At 50.5% G+C, this 7,296-nt stretch overlaps 1 long non-coding RNA gene across 1 annotated transcript in view; it reads right to left on the minus strand.

The window, feature by feature from the left end:
* Positions 1 to 205: 205 nt before the first annotated feature.
* LOC148774222 (uncharacterized) overlaps positions 206 to 7,296 on the minus strand; it is a 13,337-nt gene continuing 6,246 nt past the window's right edge. Inside the window, exon 2 of the long non-coding RNA XR_016036090.1 lies at positions 206 to 764. This is a non-coding gene — a long non-coding RNA (uncharacterized LOC148774222). The remainder of the gene's footprint in view (positions 765 to 7,296) is intronic.

The following is a 7,296-nucleotide window of genomic DNA, read 5'->3' on the forward strand; positions in this document are numbered from 1 at the left end:
CAAACAAATAAAAATCAGCTGAATATGGATAAACAGCAAGGTCCTACTGCACAGCCCCGAAAACTATATTCAATATCCTGTGATAAACCATAATGGAAAAGAATATTAAAAATGTATAAGTATGCAACAATCACTTTGCTGTACAGCAGAAATTAACATATCATTTTAAATCAAGTATACTTCAATAAAAAAATTTAGCTGGATGTTGAAGCAATGTGTTAAAAACTAAAGCACTGGCTCACTGTTTATTTTGGAAAAAACATTAAAATTCCGTGAATCCTGTTGTAACTGGGGCTCAGCACCGGGAAGTCTGGTTCGAGGGTTTCCGAAGCGAAGCTGCTGGGAGGACAGGGGCGCTGTGAACTGTTTTCTCTCCTGCTGGGCTTATCTGCTGGGAGACGGGCAGCGTGTGACCGATGTTCTTACTGGGCTGCTTCTGAACTTTGACCCGCCGTTGCAACAGGGGTCATGGCAGAAAGGGCAGCCCCAGGCCCCCGTGTAGCTCGCCCGCCAGCAGGCCAGGCGTCAGCGGCGTGCTCCGAGCTGGTGAGAGGCGTCAGCGCCCCCACTGGCTGGCTTTGGCGCATGGAAATGGTGTGATGCAGGGGGAAGCGGCGTCTCCCTGGAGAGGCGAGTGTGGCCCAGAGGGAGCGAGGCTTCTGCCATCAGGGTGTCCCGGGCTCTGGAGGGACTCGCAGCATTGTCTGGGTCGCTCACCCCTCTACTTACCCGTCCAGTCTGTCCATGTGTTCTGGGTCTGCACCCTTCATGTTTAAAAAAAAAAATTTTTTTGTTTTATTTTTTTAAAAAGGCATTTTAATTTTATATTTGAGTATGGCTGATTAATGGGTTTCCCAGGTGGCTTAGTAATAAAGAATCCACCTGCCCATTAAGGCACTCAGGAGACATGGGTTTGATCCATCGGTCAGGAAGATCCCCTGGAGGAGGGAATGACAACCCACTCCAGTATTCTTGCCTGGAGAATCCCATGGACAGAGGAGCCTGGCAGGCTAAAGCCCATGCGGTTGCAAAGAGTCAGACCGGACTGAGGGACTAAGGATGCACACACACACACACACATAGCTGGTTAACAGTGTGGTGATGGTTTCAGGTGCGCAGCAAAGGGGTTCAGCCACGCACCTACATGGATCCATTCTCCCCCAAACTCCCCTCCCATCCAGTCTGCCAGGCACTCCTTAGCTTTTGCCCAAGTACTGGGCCCTGGCTGATTTTGCTTCTTGTCCAACTTGCTGATTTAATAGTGGCATGAATCAGAAGGCGAGATCAACTTGCACCCACAAGCCGCACCCGGGTGTGTTTCAGATCAGCAGGAGCAGTGGAGTCTTAGCCTCTGTTTCAGGGCCGAGGCCTGAGATGGATTTGCTCTGGCTGTGTGCTGCCTTCGTGCCCATCCCTCCCTCCACCCTTACCCTGGCCACGTGCCCATCCCCCATGACTGACAGGTCAGGGTGGAGAGTGGCCTTCTTAGAACTGAGGTCTCAGAGCTCCTTTGCGGAGGGAGTGTCAGAGCTGAGAGGATGAGTGTGTTTATGCCAGTGTCCCCAGAGCTGTCAGCCTGGCCATGATTTGGGGGGCTTTAAAGGCATCTGGAGAAGCAGGAGGGCAGAACCCCCCACCTTGGGTGTGAGTACGTCCTTTCAGAATAATGTGATTTTACATCGACAGGTCCCCCACGCTCTCCTGTTATTTCCACGTGTGCCAAGTTTATAAAGTTGTCAGTTTCCATAACCTCAAGTGCACACAGCCTTTTCATTTTATTTAATTCAGTTTTCAGTGGGAGGTGCACGGGAGCAGTAAGAAAGGTGCCTGGTGCCACACCGGGTGTAAAGCCAGCCTTGGGTCCTTTCCCCGGGGCAGGCTGGGCTAGGATTGAGGGTGGGAGCCGAGCAGACTGGACTTCGCTTCTGGAACCCACAGGAGCTAGCTGGAGGGACTCAGCCTTCTGCAGACACGTTACAACCCAGGAGATGTTAATCCTTTCTAGTTTGCGCCAGGGGGCTTTTTATAAATCTTCCTTCCACAGCACCCACCTCCCTTGTGTGGGAGCTGACATGATTGGGGAAAATTGGATAAACCTTTGGAGATGGAAAAGGCAGAGGGGGCCACAGGGGGCCAATCAAGGGATGCTTCGGGAACTTCCTTCTTGCTCCCTCTGATGGAGAGGCAAAACCAGGGGGCCCCCCTGCTTTGCTCAGCATGGAGCCAGCCCACCAGCCTGCTGGGAGCTGTGGAGACACGTGGCTGCCGCAGAGGCAATGAGTCAGCATCCCACCTGCCTCGGAGGCCCCGTGAACCCTCAAGGTGCTCATTCCCCCGGGTTAATATTAACCATCCAGGCGGGCCCCAGGCAAACCCAGGAAGTGGGGCGTGGTGACCCAGGGCGGGAGGCTGGAGAAGCCGGGAACCCAGAGTCTTTTTAACCTGGCCCTTCAGCTCACTCAGCTTCCCTCTCCTGAGATTCATTTTCTCCTTCCCTGCTGCCCAGGGAATTGTTCATGTTTCACCCTGTTTGAGTGAAATGCTGCCGTTGGCCTGACCCATGTTGGGGAGGGGCCTGAGAGCCACGGTGCATTTGTGAATTTCCAGAAAGGCTTTGGCACAAGGGACTCTGCTCTGTTATGTGGCAGCCTGGATGGGAGGGGGGTTTTAGGGGAGAATGGATACATGTACATGCATGACTTCCCGGCGTCCCAGAGGTAAAGAATCTGCCTGCAAAGCAGGAGACTCAGGTTTGATCCCTGGGTCAGGAAGATCCCCTGGAGAAGGAAATGGCAACCCACTCCAGTCTGCTTGTCTGGGAAATCCCTTGGACAGAGGAGCCTATAGTCCATGGGGTTGCAGAAGAGTCGGATATGACTGAGCGACCGAGCACAGCACTTAAGTGTGTCTGACTCCCTTCGTGGTTCACCTGAAACTTTCATAACATTGTTAACGGGCTGGTAAAAAAAGGAAGGGCTTTGGGTCAGAGCTGGGTGAGAGGTCAAGGTCCATGGCTGATGGCTCAGAGGCCTTGCGAGGGCTCTTCTCTGAACCTCAGACGAGGAAAACCCACTTTACCGCGTGTACAGCAGTGCCCCATGGGTAGGGAGCAGCTGGTATCTTCCCTTTCATGAGGCTGTTTCCTTGCCTCTTTCTCCAAGGTCTGGCCTTCTTGCCACTTTGACCTAACAGGGGACCTTCTCAACAATTCTGCCGTGAAAGTTGTAGGGGGATTTTATGCCTGGTAGTGAGTGGCTGGGTTCCCTTTGCTAGATGGGTGGGAGGGGAGGGTGGCCGTGTGCACAGAGGTCAGGGGCCACCCTGGGGTGCTGTGCCGGGTGACACTCACCCACCCCCAGTGTTGCAGGCGCTGCAGAGGGTCGAGTCCCCTGTAGAAGGGCTTTTCTTTGCCAGCCTGCACCCTGTTGCTGGGCCCGCGTGTCTCGATTCTGAGAAACACGTCAGGACTCTGCCATTTGGAAAAGTGAATTCTGATGGCTGTGAGCGAGTTCTGGAGATTTGGGGGAAAGGGTGCTGAAGGGGGCCTGGTGGGGTCGCAGCTCCCGTCCTTGGAGGCTTATCGCCCACTGACAGATAAGCAGACTTGGCTCACATGACTCACAGGGGTGGCTTAACTCCTTTCGGGATTGTTCATGGCCAGTTCCTGGGAAATTGGGGGAAAAACAAGCAGAAAGAGGAAGGTTTGTTTGTTTGCTCGACAAATATTTACCGAGCACCGTGGAAGATGCACAGCTCTGAGCAAGGCCGGCAAGTCCCCGGGCATCCCGCAGCGTCCACACCAGGGTGCGAGGACAAGAGAGATATTCGGCATTCAGATAAACAAACCAGAGTATCCATGAGCAGCCAGCGCCCTGGAGACAGAACCAGGCGGTGGCTCTCAAACGTGAGACCCCATCACGCTCACACGGGGCCGGGGGCAATTAAAACACAGGTGGCCCGGCCCCGCCCCAGCGTTTCTGGTTCAGTGTGTCCAGGGAGGGCCCAGATAATTTGCCTTTCTCACAAGATCTCAGGTGATGCCGTTGATCCTGGTCCTGGACCATACTTTGAGAGCGGCTGAGTAGGGTCTCAGGATAAGGTGGTTGCTGCTGCTGCTGCTAAGTCGCTTCAGTCGTGTCTGACTCTGTGCGACCCCATAGACGGCAGCCCACCAGGCTCCCCTGTCCCTGGGATTCTCCAGGCAAGAGTACTAGAGTGGGGTGCTATTGCCTTTTGGGTGGAGGAAAATTTAGAAAACCACTCAGGAAGGGTCAAGGACGTCAGGGCTGTTCGCTTTCTGATGGCTGAAGTGGCAGGGGCGGAGGCTGCATGTTATTTGCAGTTCTTTTTGGAATGGACAGCTGCAAAGAAAGGAAAGCAGAGTACCTCTCATCTCTCTCTCTCTCCACTTTTGTCCCTATTCAGATGAGCATTTGGAATCTCATTGTTCTGTGGAGCTGGCCATCTCGCTGGCCTCAAGGCATGATGCTACTTTGTGGCCTAGAATATTCCCCTCTATTTGTGAGTTCTCACGAAGCAGCGTTTAAAGCCGATCTGAGTCTAAACATGTCAGGAACATCCCTGATACCAAAGGGTAGGAGGTCTTTGTTCGGGTTGTAACCAGTTCCAGGGCTCCCTGGGTCCCGTCCCCTCAGTTACCATTGGGTAGCGGTGTGTGTATGTGTGTGCTTTCTTTTTTAAAGTTATTGAAATATAGTTGATTTATATGCGTTAATTTCTGCTGTATAGCCAAGTGGTTCAGACACATACATATATACATAGATTATTCTTTTCTCTTATGGTTTATCACAGAGTAGTGAATATAGTTCCCTGTGCTATGTAATTGTTGCTGTTGTTGTTTAATTAAGTCATGTTCGACTGTTTGGAACCCCATGGATTGTAGCCCCTCGGCTACTCTGTCCATGGGGTTCTCCTGGCAAGAATACTGGATTGGGTTGCCATTTCCTTCTTCTGTGTGTGTGTGTGTTTTAATATTTATTTAATTTATTTATTTGGCTGCACCATATCAGGTTGTGGCATGTGGGATCTAGTTTTCTGACCGGGGATGGAACCCCGGCCCTGGACCACCAGGGAAGTCTGGTAGTTGTGTTTTTGTAAAATAAAGATAACAAGCATCACAGATTAAAAGATTATAATTGACCTGAAGACAGAAGATATAACTCCTTCATCTTTCCATCCTCAGGGTCTAGCAGCAAGCCTGCCCCAACAGTAAGCCATGCATGCTTGTTGATTGGAAATATTCAATCAATGATTTATTCACAACCAGGCACTTTGCTAGGTGCTGGGAATATAAAAACAAAGGCAGACCTGGCCCCTGCTCTCATGGAGTTCACAGTCTAGGTCAGGGATACAAACAAATTAACAGTCTTCCTTGATGGCTCCGACTGTAAAGACTCCCCCTGCAATGGGGGAGACCCAGGTTTGATCCTGGGAGTCGAGAAGATCCCCTGGAGGAGGGAATGGCCACCCTTCCAGTATTCTTGACTGGAGAATTCCATGGACGGGGGAGCCTGGTGGGGTCACAAAGAGTCTGATATGACTAAGCGACTAACTTTCACCCGACACTACCATGTAGGGTGCTGTCTTAAAGTCTATACTAGGAGTGAGACAGGGCACTATGGAAATGTATGGTCTAGGGAGGTCGGGAAGGCTTCCTGGAAGAAGTGGCAGATAACATCGAGGATGAGTGGGCTGGATAAGCAGGAGTGTGCGTCTGCTCAAGCCCAGAGCTGGGAGGTACAGTCCCTGACTGGCATCAGTTCAGGACAGCTGGGGCTGAGAGCTGGGACGCTATCCTGAAGGGCACTGCAGGGAGGGGTCAATGTCAGGGCACTTGGAGGACGTGTCTTAGGGGTTTCACTGGCTCATTGCCATTTACACCAACCACAAAGGTCCTGCCTTACGTACCCAGTGGGAATCAGTCAAGTACCCCGGGGTGGGGAAACTTGCTGCAGTGCTGACTGTGCTCTGTTTTGAGTTGGCTGTGTTTGAAGGTCCGGTTCCCAGCCTCCACTTCCTCCCACCTGTTGAACGGGGAGGGCTGGGCAAACCTGTTTGGGTGAAGGAAGATCTTGTTGAACTCTGTACCTTCAAAGAGCCTTCTTGGAACAGAAGTGACAACTCTATTATAATGTGGTTTGGGGGTGAAAGATTGTGTCCAAAATGGTTGCTGAAACACTAAAATATGATTTTTGTGCTCAGCAAGGTATAGCTGGCTTCCCATGAGCTCTGTCTGCTCGCCTGGCATGTAGGTCCTGGCTAATGACCCTGTGACCTGGGGCAAATCAGTCTTTTGGCACCCAATTTTTTATAGTTACAAAATGGAAGGTCAGGAGATGTTGTGTATAGGAATGAGACAGTGATTGTGAAAACACTGGACTCTTTCTTGACAACATCAAGACTCCAGGACATGGGCTGTTAGAGGCCTTTAGTTTAGTTTAGTTGATGTGGTAATGGTCGCCGCTTCTGCTGTGTGTCTGGGTGTCCTTAACGGTTAAGTATGTAGCCCAGAATCTGTATCTAGTTTATTTCTGTAAAAATACTTTTCTTCTTGCTTTTATATAGACTTTCTCCTATTTTATTTATTCAGAGACTAGTATGTCCAGAAACTTTAGGTTAATAAAACATCCCCAATAGAAAGAGAAGGGGCCAGGTACAACTTTTCCAATTAATTTTTGATATATTTGGAAAAGCTGTGGATTTGCAGCGAGAAGTTTGTGTTTTGTGTGAGAAATGTGCGTCGTCTCAGAAACCCTTTGGATCCCTTGCTGTCCTTTCAGAAAAGGTGATTGAGATTCCCCAGGGCACCCCACTGCTGTCTCCAGCAGACTGCACCCCCTTTGGAAGAACTCGGGTCTTGTTCAGACTTGCAGATTGAATAACTCCCTCTGTCCAGATGGACTTGTTTTCTGGCCAGGCTTCCTCCTGCTGCAGCTGACCTGGATTTTCTCTCTTCCTCTTGGGTTTTTTTTTTGACCCCAAGAAATACTGAGGTTCAGACGGGCATTACCTGCAGGGGAGGGGCATGCAGCATTTTCTAATTGCTCAGGACGTTCTATTTCTTGGGCTGTCTCCCACGTTTGTTTTGCAGGCATGAAAGGAACTCTCCACTCTGGACATGGAAAGAGTCTTTTCATGGGGTTTTTCTTTTTTCTATGAATGCTTTCCTTCCCATTTCTCTCTACCATTTTGAAGAATGGTATGGACGGTGGAGAAAAGAACTTTCAGGTTAAAATGTGAGCCATGTGTTTGGTGTAAGAAAGCGGGAAGTTACTC

This window comes from Moschus berezovskii, chromosome 23, assembly GCF_049115385.1.
Source record: "Moschus berezovskii isolate FMDL1 chromosome 23, NW_MosBer_1.0, whole genome shotgun sequence".
Taxonomy (NCBI): Eukaryota; Metazoa; Chordata; class Mammalia; order Artiodactyla; family Moschidae; genus Moschus; species Moschus berezovskii.